The sequence below is a fragment of the Helicoverpa zea genome, chromosome 8 (assembly GCF_022581195.2).
Source record: "Helicoverpa zea isolate HzStark_Cry1AcR chromosome 8, ilHelZeax1.1, whole genome shotgun sequence".
Taxonomy (NCBI): domain Eukaryota; kingdom Metazoa; phylum Arthropoda; class Insecta; order Lepidoptera; family Noctuidae; genus Helicoverpa; species Helicoverpa zea.
Window position 1 is genome coordinate 7,209,887 of NC_061459.1, and position 15,179 is coordinate 7,225,065.

The following is a 15,179-nucleotide window of genomic DNA, read 5'->3' on the forward strand; positions in this document are numbered from 1 at the left end:
ATCCTTTGCATCCCCAAAAAAAATCGCGCTCGCTGCGCTCGCGCCTCCATGTCAGATATCGCAATCAGTAGCGATTTTAGGGTAGGGCGCGGTTGGGCTACGGCCCAGGGCGCCGGATATAAGGGGCGCCGCAGGCGCCCCCAACCAATCATTGATCAGAATGTTACTCCTATTTTTGTTTTAAATTTCATCAAAGATTGCAACTTACAAGAACTGTACCCAAATGAATGGATAGCATGAGGGCCATCTTCACCTATGGTGCAGCGTGCGCGAATAACCCGGGCGCCGCGGTCTCAGGGGCGCCGAAGCGAATTTGTGTTTAATTCCGCGTTAAATTTGAGAAATTCTCGAAGAAACACTACTTTTAATGTCCCAATACTCAAAAAAATTCGCGCTCCCTTCGCTCGCGGCTTCTTCACTTCACAGTCGATTTCTATTATACATGTTTAGGACTTTTAGTGATCCAAAACTCAAAAATTTTCGGGCTTGCTTTACTTTACAGTTGTTTTCAAAAAGGGAGCGTCGTTTTTAAGTTCTTTTATTAATAAGAAAGTAACTTCTAGTTTCCATATGAACTTTCTTATTTACGGTACTACTTTAAGTCCCAAAATTTTAATACATAGGCGCCATCATCAACAAAGAGTTATGTACGTTTGGGCAAAATTTTTAGTAATTTTTGTTTTGAGTTCTAAAATATAACAAAAAATTTCGCGCTCGCTTCGCTCGCGCAATCAGAAGACTTTTTGCATTATTCAACCAGCAATAACTTATGTACGATTGGGCTACATTTTACGTAATTTTTGCTTCGACTTGTTAACTATAAAAAAATATTCTCGCTCGCTTCGCTCGCGCAATCGGTAACTACATACATCTCTGTTTTTCGTATGGGTTTGAATTGCAGTTGGAGGGCGCCGTAGAAATCTCGCCTAGGGCGCTGGTAGAGTAAAAACTGGTAGAGAAAAAAAAAGTTTACGATTTATCTTTGTTTAATTGTTGAGGCATTCAATGCTGAAAAATCATTTTTCGCTCATGTCCGTGATAGCTTTTTGTTCACTTTGGCTTTTTATGATATGTTTACTTCATGAAAACTCTAAGGAAATTATCGCGCTCGCTTCGCTCGCGGCTTCATGTACATTTCCACTTCATTTCTGTGCATATTTTACTTTTTGACTTTGCTTTGTTAATTTACAGTGGTTTTTATTTGTGTTGTGTCCTTAGACTAAAAAAATTTCGCGCTCGCTTCGCTCGCGCTTCCTTACATATAACATATGTCTCATGCGTTGACTTTTTCAACGGGAAACCCACCAAAAGCCATTAATAACATATTTTACTGAAATTAAACATTGCTATAGATATTTAAGTTCTTTAGTTTAAGTTACCCATAATCTGTTCTAAGCACTTTGATATACATTATGTTGGTACCTACCCATTAATCACAATCTTTCAATACATAGGGGCCACTTGGGTAATGATTGCACTGCATTGATGCCCTAAGCAATTGCTTAGTCTGCTAATGGGCTAATCCAGGACTTCTTAGGTTACTCTAAGACTTAGAGCATTTCAAGTAAATAAAAAGTTATGTGTAATATATGTTATGTACCTATTGCAATATTTATGTATCCAAAAGGAAGTGCGTTTTCTGCAATCAGAGCGGTGCGTGTAGGTACATATTTTTTTCTGTTGGAAAAGTAAGATGGACATGAATGGACGGGGGGGTCCGGACCCCCTGGACCCCTCCCCCCTTATATATTTTTTGACAAAACCCAGTATAATATGTAGTCGTAGGGCGGCATAATCGGTTTTGCACGCGGGCGAACAAACAGCTAGCGGCGGGCCTGTCAGTTATGATTTTTAGTTTAGATAGTAGGTACCTTAGCTTAGCATACTTAGTAGGACGTGTAAATAAAGACTTATTTTAAATGAAATCTGACAAAGTTACAACCAGAAACTTGTTTTGCTAATGCATAAGTATGGACGTAGACTTTGTGGCATAAACTACAGCGGAAACTTTTATTTCTACACATTCGTAATAAGTATAAGGTGCAGTTCAGAGGGGTCGACCGGCGACTTTTTGGGCTCATGATATTTCGGCGCTTATTATAAAGGGTATCTGGTTATCGCTGTGTGTGGGTAACTGGGTTACGATCGAGTAAACATAAACACGACCGTCCCATACTTTCTCATGACAGCTGTTTTCACAGACATGCTGTTTCGGATGTGGCAAACCGCCAATTATGCAAGAATTTTGAAACTGACATTATTTCATTGATAACTGTTTGTTTTAATAAATTAATTCATCTCATCAGTTCTCATCCAAAAAAATAGGCCTAATAAATTGTTACTAGGTAAATACTTACTTACCTAGTTATACAGTCTGCAGTTCAATATATTCTAGTCCTACATGGTTACAATAAAGCCTAATGTTAAATTACATATTTCGTTTGCGTGTCTAAAGGCTCTTTGATGAATAAGCACCGAGAGGGCACGGCAACGGTCGATGCCTAAATTCGGCAAAGCCGAGTGACATTGCGAAATTATTTTGAGACAAAACAAAAGTTATTATAAGACTTATGTGTTGCACGTGTACAAATAAATTAGATTAGAATGTGTGTCGGTTTGTCAGTGGCAGTGGTGACGCATATCTAAAAACGGTCTGCGATGATGATCAGGCACCGTAACCAACTGTCACGACACAGTCAGCCGCTGTTTGTACTTTAAATTATGACCGTTAAAGATTTTCTTGATAATTCCAAAAAACGACTTCAATAACAACAATGGAGCAAAGATTTTGCACATGGTGTGAGTACATTATTTCAAAGGAATAATTTGTGTCAGTACCTAGAGCTAAATACAGAATACAAAACGTTTACATTGATGACTCAATGTTAGGTACATTAACAATTTCAATGCATCCAAAGGAAATAAAAGCTAAACAACAAGAGCGTTAACGAACGTTATGAATAATCATGATGCCTGCTGCTATTTCTAAGTCATTTTCTGGCAAGAGAATCAAAGATTGAAAGGCACATCAAATTAAAACTACGCCGTTTTGGTTAGGGGGAAATTGGATCACCAAAGATGCAACAGTTAGGTACTATTTGGGAAGTAAGGAGGCAATACTATGTTGAGATTTATATGGTAAACGTTACAAATGCTCAAAATAATATAGATAGATATTCAATGAAGTCGGTAGATATCCACTCTACTTTTTCATTTGGTGAAAGCTGCAATAAACTTAATTGCCAATAACTCTAAATGTCTTTAGCACATTAAAGTTTTTCATGGTTGTTAATTCGGGTAATTGAAAATGTTGTTCACTATGTAGATCGAGGAGCGGATAGACGTGAAAGTGCCATCCATCTAACAAAGAATTTGAACTATGTCTAGAGCTACTTCTATGTACGCTACACATCTTCACTGTCCATTCACTCAATGCGTGATCTAAGGAGATACTTAGGTCGATGACATTGATTGAATGAAGACGGCAGAGTTGACAGACCAATTTAATTCACTGTAGTCTGGCCAGCCACTTGTTTCTATATCGCTAGTTGAATTGTAACTTATGTCTACATAGACTTATGTACATAGCGAGCATACCACCATTATACGAAGTGGCAGGAAAAATCGATAAAGTAAGCGATAGAAACTGGCACACCATACTGTAACTTCGGTGTAATCACCTATAGGTACATAAGTAGGTACGTAAGTTATTACTAAATTCCTGGCATTGAATTAATTATGTAACCTAAGCCAGTAGTGGCAGCGTATTTAGATTATGTAATGATGTAATTTGTTGTATGGTATCTGCCTTATCACCTGTAATTTTATTAGTTTCTGTTCATGTATCATGAGTGTGCTTAGGTATACACTTTGTTTTCACTAGCTTAATATTCAGGGTTACTGGTAAGTAGACCGCATCCTTTCATGAGGTGATAGTATATGTCAATACGGACAAATTTGACCATGGTATACACTGGGCAAAAGTTAACCCGTTTCAAGATAATCGAATTTCAAGATCTTTTCTTAACAAGTCGTCTAGGTACATGTATAAATTTTTATTATTAGTTAAAAGTGTCGTTTTTGCGGATTTTTGTGTGTTTTGTGCCTTTTTGGATAGCTAGATAAATGTAGATGTTTTTTAAGTATTCTGCCAAAAAAAATGAATAGAAAATAGCTACTAAAAAGTAATTGCTGTTCGCTATAATTTCCTCTGTGATTTGTACAGTTTTATGGTTCGTTATTGTGATGTGATTCATCTTCTATCCAAAAACACACAAAAATCCACAAAAACGAGACTTTTGACTAATAATAAAAATTTATACGTGTAACTAGACAACTGATCTTGAAATTCGATTATCTTGAAACGGGTTAACTTTTGCCCAGTGTATGCCGTGGTCAAATTTGTCCGTATTGACCTATGCTATCACCTCATGAAAGGATGCGGTCTGCTTACAAGTAACCCTGTATGTAGTTACAGTTGTCACAGCTGTCAGTACTGTGCTATAAGTAGAGTATTTTACAGCTTGAACGGCCCAGCAGGCTCATCGAAATTAAAAAAAAAACAAAGTCGCTTAATATTACATATCAAGTCCACACGAACAAAAAATGTTAAAAGAAAGCTGCATTTATCCACTGCAGATAGTCAAAAGTTATACTTTACCGTTTCATATAAACCAGTCATGACACCTTAATTGATCTACGCAATAAATGAAAGTTTGGTCGCCTGACTAAATGAAATCAACTCAAAGGTATCAATTTCAAATCCCCATTTAGTGAAATATCTATCATTTATAATACGGATTTACCTGACAGAAAAATATATTGCGACATTTGGTAAAAAATAGCTGTTGTGAAAAATGTCTCATACCAATAAACAGCATTCAAATAATACTTATATCCAAGATATGAATAAAGATAGAGTCGTCTACCTACGTAAGTCTACTTATGCCTTCGTTACAAAAGTAGTCATCCCAGGAGCATGATGTAGGTACATATTTATGTTATTGTTGCGATTTCTAAAGGTAACCTAATGTTAATGTAAATACTTCAAGATAACAAACCGTAACTAAGCACCTACTTAATAGTATTCAATCCATCTAATTCGTATATTTAATAATTGTTTATTTTTAGCTTCCTTCCATGATCCGTATGAAACTACTGAAGCAACATTTGTTTGTAATTATGAATTCATGTTAGAAACATTATCTTTCTTACACAAACACGTTCGAAATGTTCCTATCTATTTCTGGGTTCCTGTAATAAATATTTTTATAAAAATATAGATAGGCACACAGTTTTTTAAGTTTTCACTAAATTGGGTAGGCGCTTTGTTATTTGCACTCAATGCATTAATGAAAATCAGTGTCTTCGATGAATAAATAATGAAGTAGGTATTTATTTATTAAAATAAATTGACAGCATCGCAAATGAAACAATAGCAGTTTCATTCCACGTATTACTTACAATACAATATCAAGTACAGCACCTTGAACGTGCCTTGACCGGCTGAATGGGGACAGGTTTAAGGAGCTGAGTCTTACGGCTACAGACTTAGAGCCATGCCGTGTTGTTATATTATAGTTGTGCCGACATTTGCTCGGACCGATGGCGTCACCGCTATAATCGGCTAAGGTCTGTTGCTGCCTTGTGCCCGAACGAGTCGCTGACGCCCCCGCCAGTCGCTTTACAAATACCATCAAACTATAATTCAATCAAGAATGATGTAAACGACTCTGATGTAAGCAGTCATTTATAAAAACGATGACTTCGTACTTACTCATGCTCGCATAACGAAGGGCTAGGTCAGAAAGCGAGAGTTATGCTCTCGCTTTCCTGTTAGATATAGCCTACATTGAAAACTTCATTAATAAATACACCAACTATAATAGAGTCTAATGTTTGCCTAACAGAGCTGCAATTCTTCGAAGCGTGCATTCAAATAGCTTAGTTACAATTTGTAGCGGTGCAGATTGACTATATAATTTCAAATCACGTTCGTCATTGCCATACTTAGTCACGAAAAGGACCTACATAACATCAGTATTGCCTTACAAAATTGTCTTAGGGCTAATATGGTTAAATGGTACTTTAGCAGCTAAGGAGGCACTCTGTATTATTTCATCAATTTTATTTCTTCACCATTTTCAATATAAAAGTTCCCCGCGACGAAAGCCAGTCATAAGCATATAGACCCTGCAATTGTTTTTTCACTGCGAAAGTGATTTCTTTGTTGTAGTAAGTACCAAAAGTATATAAAAACGACTGATGTAGGGTACAGGGGACTGGACTATATTCATCTGTTCCCTAAAATAATTTTCTAATGAGAGATTCAAACCTGCAGGTCTTTTGGATCTGCTTTCCTTACAATACATTTTCCTTGAATGCTTTCTAAGTATAATATGGCACGTTACTATGTTATAAATGTATTCTGTCGTGGGCATGTGGTAAGAATAGACTATGTAGGTACACGTAAATATACTGCTTCATTATGATAAACTTTAACCTTAAATGTATGAACAATGTCATACGGGCGCAAAATAAATGACAGCTATGTTCTGGCGGCATTTGGCGGTATTTTACAGTTACAAATTGGCATAATTTTGATGGGTTATATAGTTACATACCCGACTGCATAGGGCGTACCTAGTAATGCTGCATTATACCTAAAGCGCGTAGATTTCGCGACACTATGATGCAATTTGGCTATTCACCAACATTCCCGCTAGGCTAGCCTTCCGTGTGCTCTCAGTGCTCTATTTAATTTTATAGTGACCGTTTTTAATTAAATGTAGTTATTTCGCAGAAAGAAGTTTTGGGATTGATATGTAGGTATAGGTCTTGATTACAGCCAAAGTACATTTTGGGGAGCTTGACTTCCTTAACGGGTAATAGCAGCTGCCTGCCTACTACTTTTTGGACATAGTTTATATAAGAAGACCCTAACACCATCTTGGATCAAGACTGCCACTGCGGTTTTTTTAATCGACACACCTAGGTGATTATTTCGCAAAAAAGATTTTTTTATTGATTTGCATTTCCCACTGTCTCATGGACAAATATAAATATGGAATTCAACGGAAGAAGGTAATAATTAGAATAAATGAATGAGTAAGATGGCTGTGAATTGGCAGTTCATTGAACTGTCATGTCCGGTCGTGGCGAGACGCGACGATACATATTATAATACTCAAGGGAGAGTGGAGGTGGGTGCGTCTTTGCACCGATAAGAACTCGCCGTCACGCTGCGAACATCTGGGCCATACGTCGTATTGTTTCACCTACCTTCTTAAGTACATACATACAAAGAAATGCAGGTAATGCTGAGGAACATAAACTCTCCAAGACAGCTATTTTCAGTTTTAACTCAAGTTTACTGAAAATGAGAGCAAGATATTTTCAAAGCATTTCTCACACGGCGGTTCATACGACATTATGTTGAAAACCTTAAGCTGCAACTTTACTGTTATCTTTATCTTAAAACTTCTCATAACCATTTAAATAACAATAAGTCAACGTGGGTGTCCACAAGACTTGCATTGCTCAACAGCATCATTGTTATTTTTGTAACATGCAGCTCATTTATTGGAGTCAAGAAGAAAACTACAAACACTGTCATGAATGTGAGTGATTCATTTAGTATACTTAACCACTATATACTCGGTATCAGTTGAACCCTGACAACTTAGGCCATGATTTATTATTGTCACATTAATAAAACAGTATTTTCCTATCAATATGTTGTACAAACTTAAAGAGATAGATCCATCGACTAGGTACCTACAAAGAAAGTAAGTAGTTAAGTATAATTCTAAATCGTCTCTTAAAGGGAAAACTGCGTTTTCATATTTCAGGAACTTTCAAAATACTTGACTCGCTTTTCCCGAAAAAAATGGTAATCTGTAAATGTTGATATTTAGTTAATTGTGTAGGTAAGTATACTTATGGGTTCAGAAGGTAGTAGTTATATGTCAGTAAATGTTGTAGGCACCATTAATATTAAGTTTGGCAATCATTATAAGTACACTATAAGTACCTATTATATAAGGTTATTGTCTCGCCCAACCCACGTGTATCGTGGAATAATGTTTCTTATAACCATGCTATATTGTCATGGTGATTACGGTGGCAGAGCCAACCGCCAAACTTTTTATTAGCACACTAGCTTCTGCCCGCGACTTCGTACGCGGATCCTGTCCCTTATGCCAGCGACTACGGGGTCAGCAAAATCAAAGATCTGAACCGTCTGATATTGAATTTTAAGGGCCCGTTGACTTGAAAACAACGGAATACGGATAAACATTAGAAACGTTCCATATATTTAATTAAATTGGACTAAACAAAACGCTGAGAACTGAACCGCAATAGGCGTGATCATAGGGATAAAAGTAGTGATTCTAATAAGTCTGCATTTAAGTTATGTGGCAAAAATGTTACACGTATTATTACGTAAAAAAACATTAAATAGATGACAAAGTCGTGGTGACTTAGTGGAAGTCGTGGTGGTTTAGTGGGTAGAGAACCAATCTCTCAAGTATGAGCGTGCGTCTTTGATTCCAGGTCTGGCAAGTGCCTGCCAATGCAACTTTTCTAAGTTCGTATGTACTTTCTACGTATATTTTGGATACCAATAACCGTTATTTGGAGGGGATGTTAAACTGTAGGTTCCGGCTGTCATTGAACATTCTTGGCAGTCGTTATGGGTAGTCAGAAGCCAGTAAGTCTTACCAAGGTATGTTGGGTTGAGCGGGTAACCAGGTTGTGGAGGTCAGATAGGCAGTCGCTCCTTGTAAAACACTGGTACTCAGTTGCATCGTGACTGGAAGTCGACCATAACATAATTGGGACAAAGGCTCTTGAGATAATAACGACAATAATAATGAGATATAGGCACCGCAGGACATCTGAGGCTGATGACGGGGAGTAGCAACCCCGCGGGGCTATACTATATGCTGAGTTCTCCAGGGAGAGTATCCCCCATCTCCGGCCGGTCGGAGTGAACCATGACGGGGGTAGGTCTCACGCCTCTGGCTTGGCTTGGCCGTCCAGAGTGGAGTCGCTAGAGCAGGATTAGTAGCCCTGCTCGGAGGGTAGGTGCCTCATGGTAAGCACAGGGAGCGCGTAATCTGTGTTTAAAGTCCGCCGAGGTATCCTCACGCTTCAGGTTCCCGGGGGCCCAGTAAGTGAGGTGGCGAGTCTCCACCTGCCATTTTTACATGTACCATTGACATCCACTAACATCCCATCACAAATAGCCCAAGTAGTTTCCCTCAATAGTTAGCAATAGTTTAGCACAGAACCGGGGATTGTCTTTTTTTTAACGACGTCCACCGGTGAATGTCCTTGGGTTCATTTCTATAGTGTATAAAGGGATAATCGACGGTATTGTGTCACCATTTCATTAAAGTTGTCTCAAAAGGGCTTCAGCGTGTTGGCTTCGGCCCCACGTTTGCCTCCCAAAAATTCGGAACTCTGTAGTCCCGAGGTCTGGAAGAGACATACAAAATAATAATGAGATATAACGCAACAAAGTCGGAGAGTGAGGGCTCGTGACGCCACGTCTAAGTATGTAAAATTTGTACTAAGCAGTGACTTAACGAAGCGTTGTTGTATCTTCGTTATTATTTGTTTGTGAGAGAGAGAGAAAAGAAAAATACGTGTCCATTATTTTAGGATAGGATTCACCATACCTATTTCATAACATTCATTTCTATACATTTCAAGTGTAGTATTGCTCTTGAAGTTTCATATCAGGTGTTCCAGATCTTCGATGTTTATACATCAATAGAGAGTGCTTATCAGATTGAACCACTTTTGCTAAAACGTCATATCTTCATATGCTATAGTCTAGCTGGACTCCTGGAGTTCCACATCAGGTGTTTTACACCTTCAATTTGTATAAGTCAACAGAGAGTGCTTATCAGATTGAACAACTTTTGCTAAAACGTCATACCTCTATATGCTATAGTCTAGCTGGGCACCTGGAGTTCCACATCAGGTGTTTTAGATCTTCAATTTGTATAAGTCAATAGAAAGTGCTTATCAAATTGAACAACTTTTGCTAAAACGCCATACCTGTATATGGTACAGAGAAGCTGGGCTCTTGGGGTTCCACATCAGGTGTTCCAGATCTTCAAATTTATTATCTCAACTAAAAATGCTCATCACATGAAACAATTTTTGCCATGGCACCATTTTTATATCTCTTATAGTTTTGTTGGTCTGTTGGAGTTCTGCATCAGGTCTTCAAGTTTCGAAGATATATTATAGCCTATATGTTGACCAGGCTTAATACTGATACAACAAAGAAAAAATCATTGAAATCCGTTCAGTAGTTCCGAAGATTAGCGTGTACAAACAAACAGACATACAGACATACAGACAAACAGACAGAATTTTTTTTTTGGATTTGTGCTCCATTACTGTTTCTAAACCCCACCCAATTATTATTTTTTAAATATATTCAATGTACAGACACAGTTTTTTTACAGATTTATTATATGTATAGATAGAACGGAAGTCGTGCGTGATGCCATAACTCTACAAAATGTGCTATAGTTTTTAAACAATCGACTCAAATATGGCAGCCGTGTGAACTTGAACATGTGTCTTATTGAATTTGTTGAAATTGTTCTTGATATATAGATTGTGTAATGTTGGATTAACAACCAATATCCACAAGTATCTATCAGTATGCCAATTCTCTCAAATTGAGATGGACATAGGTGATCTCACGGTACCGTCAGACAGACCCAATTTAGAAATATCTACATATCTGTTTACGAGGTGTACGTATGGTTGAGGACTGGACTGGAACGGCATCGGCATTAGCATAATTGGAGGTCGGCAGCCGTAGCTGCGGAACCGGTTGGTTCGTGGTACGAATATGACGTCATCACTGACATCACCGCTATGCCAATTCCATAAAAATAATATGAAAGTTGGATATTTTAAAAGTCACACGATGGCCTCTTGGCACCGAATTATATGTATCCCAAGCTAGACAGTAAATAACGACGTTAAGTTAATTTAAGTTTAATTAAAAGAAACCTTTCTGTAAAGGCTATTGTTAATACCATTAGCAGCGATGCAAAAACGCCCATGTGATAAAATTGAATATGACTCATATAAACAAATGTTCACCTTGTTTATGTCGCCTAGAGCTAGAACATAAACACTCTAAGTAAGTAGATATGTGATCGGTTAAAATGAAAGTCTCGAGTGTTGTTTCTAAATTAAATAGTGATGATCATTAAACATTACTCTCAGGATCTCTCACATCTCATTCTGGAGTTCTACATCTGAAGGGGTAGGGAATGAAAACTTTCCTACATCACAGTAATTAAGTTACTTATATTGCAGTGTAATACATGCGTAAGGTGCGGCATTCCACCTAGTTTTTATTAATTAAACTGTCATCAACAGTCAACAGAAAATCTGGTATCTAGGTCGGCACACCTAACAGGGCACAGAGGCGGTCGGGCCCAACCCTACAGAACTGTGCCACCCGCCCCTAACAACACCTACAACATTTATTTTATTTATTTTTATTCGTGGTACTTTAATAATCATAATAAAAGTGCTACTTTATATATTACTGCTCAGTTTAGGGACAAATTAATTACTAGCTTAGGCACATGGTTCTTATTGTAATTTTTAACCGCCTTCCCAAAAAGGAAGGTTCTCAATTCAGATAATTGTATGTTTTTTTTGTAATGCTGGGAGGAATGTGGAAAAAATAAACTGGAAAGTGGAAGGAACATACTGGAATTGTAACACATACCAGGCTAATGATAGATAATGCATCTTTAATCTAATCATCATGTGAACTGGACTACAAGGTGTATTGAACGAGTTGGGTAGGTACCTAATTATTATGATATCAAAACACTTACCGAGTGTTTTGATATTTGGGATTTGTAGTAGAACCTTGCAAAGTCATCTTTTTATGGAACATTTTTAATTGTGTGCACTTTTTCGCCAAGACTTTTGCCTGACCTGGAACTTGGAAGGGCTTGAAAATTCAGATCAGAAAAGATCTAAAGATAAATTACAGTGTACACATAAAGGAGAATAGATGCGTAGGTATAAATAGCTAGAAGTAACCGACGTATTTTATCCAGGTATTGGAAGCATTTCCGAGGGACGCACGCGGATGAATCCGCGGGATACAGCTGGTGATTAATATAAACGTCGCCGTCGTCCAACTCGATTGAAAAAACGAGGTTAATGCCTTTGCTGTTTTATTAGTTTAAACTATAATTCAAAATTTTTAATTTATGTACAAGCACATAGAGCTGCTGACTAACGGCCAACTGAAACATTTGCTGGTATAAATAATATCTTAGTAGGTAAGCACATTATCTACATATGTGCTAAACCTGTTTCTAGTTTTATTATTCCCGCATCCACATGACGAGTTTGGCATTCACTACGGCAATAGTTTTGGGTATAATTATATCACAAACTAGATTGTTATAATGAACTTTAAGAACTTTGCAAATATTTTCCTCTTGAAAATAAGAAAATGTGTCATGTGGTATTCCATGTGCGAAGATAGAAGATTATATGTAGAGTCGCGTCAATAAAGACTGATTTGATACAGACCATTACTAGAAGGAGATAACTACATGTTTGGTAATCTAGCAGCTTCAAAAGAAGCTTCCTTGAGGACACTGCCACATTCTTCACTTGGTCCTAATAGGGTGATAACGTATTACCAAACTATACCCACACGACCGATGACATAGAATAGACAAGGAAAGGGATAAAAGAACTTCTAACTCTCTTATAAGAGAGCCTGCTGTAAGAGATTTCTGGAGAATCATGCAGTGCCTTTGTGGGTACTTGATTGTTCTATTTTTCTTCTTGTCTCATAAACTGTTAAATAAATAAGTATGGGCCCTTCCTATTGACAGAACAGTCATAAGAACGAAGATGAACACTCTAGTAGATTTTAGGAGTTTTGTTCTCACACGGATTATATTTCTTTCCGAAATTAACACTGACTCTTTGTTGTGTTTTGATGGGAAAATGCCTTCAAGGATTAAGATTTCGATGGAGAGAGAGATTTGGATAGAGATAGAGAGACCTGCAGGGATAGCTCAGAACCTCTTCTTTAAAACTGATGGAATAAGTAAACACTGCATGGAGATAACGCGTCCATATAATTGTAATAAGTCTGCTGGAGAAGAATATGTGTATGCAGTATTTATTAGTTAGCTTGAAGCAGCAATTCCCACAGGGTGTAGGTGAAACTACCCTTTGGCAGCCAATACAGGAGAATAATACACATAACAATATATATAACCCGTACATGCGCCTTTAAAGTTTAAATCGACATCGTACAAGCCTGGCAATTGATGCTCATTCCTTTTCTGTAAAAGACGAGGCTGCCTGTATAATGCTGCAGGGAGATAAGACACTAAATTTCCTCATGTTGTTTCTTGCAGTTTATTATGATTTTGAATAAATGTAGAGTTTCGTAAATGTAGAGCATTTCTCAATTACAGATTCCCACCTGTTACTACACCGTCGAATTTACTTCATTAGAGTTAAGAAAACTGAAAAGTAAAGATACCCTATTAACTACAACTAAACAACTTACCCCTAATAAAAATAATACTTAGGTGTTGGAATATTTACCTCACTGAAAAACGAATAAAATGTTTTGACACTGAACTACACTTTTTTTTAAATCGCAATATCCAAATCCCACTGTCTGTACACTTTTTGGCGGTCAACGTGTAAGAGAATCCAGTTTTACCTAATAAAGTTTATACTTTTTGATATCTAACTCCGTTAAGTAATGTTCGCGCATACCGTGCGGTCTCATACAGTAAAGAAGCGCGGCTAGTCAGCGGGTCAAACGCACACTAAACTACGAACGACTCCATCACAAATACTGCTACGTTGCCATACACACTGGCCGTCCAATGTGAGTCGAAGTCTACCGGGTGTCAGAAATCCATTGCTGTACTCGTAGGTCAGCCGAACATCAAATAGTCTGAAAATAAAGCAATGGTTTCGAACTCGTCCGAATTGGACGAATGTGGCCGGCCGGCATTTCACTGCGCGAATGCGACACGCTCGGTCGCCCTACGTCGTTTGTTGGTGAAGGTATCACAAATGTATTTTATTTTGCCGCTAACGTGATGACTTTTCCCAACTTCGCGAAAAACTTCGGCGTGTTAGTTAAAATATTTATAAGTACCTGACTTAAAAGCGGCTTAACCCAGGAGATGGACATAGTTATCTAGAGTAGAAATTTTATCGGGACATTGTTGAAACTGTGGGCAGAAGCTAGTAAGTAATAAAAAGGAAAATAAACAAATGATGTAGGTATATATTAAAAGCGATTTCAACCCGACTTGGAAACCAAAACCGAGAACTCGTGCACAGTAGTCGTGGTATGCGACAACTAGACCAACGAGGCAGTTAAAGTGTGACATGTGTACATATTATGTGTTCAAAGTTAATTATGTTACAAAACGATGTTATTATTTTGGCGCCAAAACAAACAATTTTCTGTGCGTGAAGTTTACAATACAAGAGCTAAATGCCTACCTACCTAATTTCAAACCATGGTTTAAAAATATAAATATAAAAGTAATTCAAAACGTAGTAGGAACTATTATAGTAATCTGTGATATTACTTACCTTTCTAGTTAGGTATAACACGGGGTTTCTGTGGGTGTTTGGATCTGAGGAAACACTTTGAAAGAAAGTAGTTCTCATAATAGTTCTTTCGGCCTATCTCAGTAATCTTCTAATTCTAACTTGTTTTGGCGCTCTATAGGTACTCCATTAGTCTGTCTTTTCCGCCTGGTTCAGGCAGCACCTCGTCACGTATAGTATTTGTTTTTTTTTTTTTTTATAAATGTTGTTTTTTTTGTAGGACTGTTCTTTTTTATATGAAACTGGTAGCTTATCTAGCTCTATTATTTCTGGCATAAATGAGATCAAAAGCCATGTAGTCAACAATTACAATTTGAAAGGCACTTGTTATGTTTGGGTTTACCACTATTTATGACTTTACCCAAAACTGGGGAATTTACAAGGCTAGATGGCGCCTCTAACGAGTGAAGTCATTTATGTTATAGGATTTTTTATCATGTCGCACCTACATTTTCGAGAACAACTGTAATTTTAATTTGGATTTAGTTTAATTCTGCTCGCTTTGT

The 15,179-nt window shown here is 37.5% G+C and overlaps 1 protein-coding gene across 3 annotated transcripts in view; it reads right to left on the reverse strand.

Moving 5' to 3' along the window:
• The window catches only part of LOC124632198, a 28,595-nt gene extending 13,781 nt beyond the window's left edge, over positions 1-14,814 (reverse strand). The window contains exon 1 of one of the 3 annotated variants that reach the window (XM_047166909.1): positions 14,656-14,814. The gene's annotated coding sequence lies outside the window, so the exon portion shown is untranslated. Of the gene's footprint in view, positions 1-13,603; positions 13,893-14,655 lie in introns of those variants that run through there. The other 2 variants (XM_047166907.1, XM_047166908.1) reach the window with 2 other exon arrangements.
• Between the last annotated feature and the right edge of the window lie 365 nt (positions 14,815-15,179).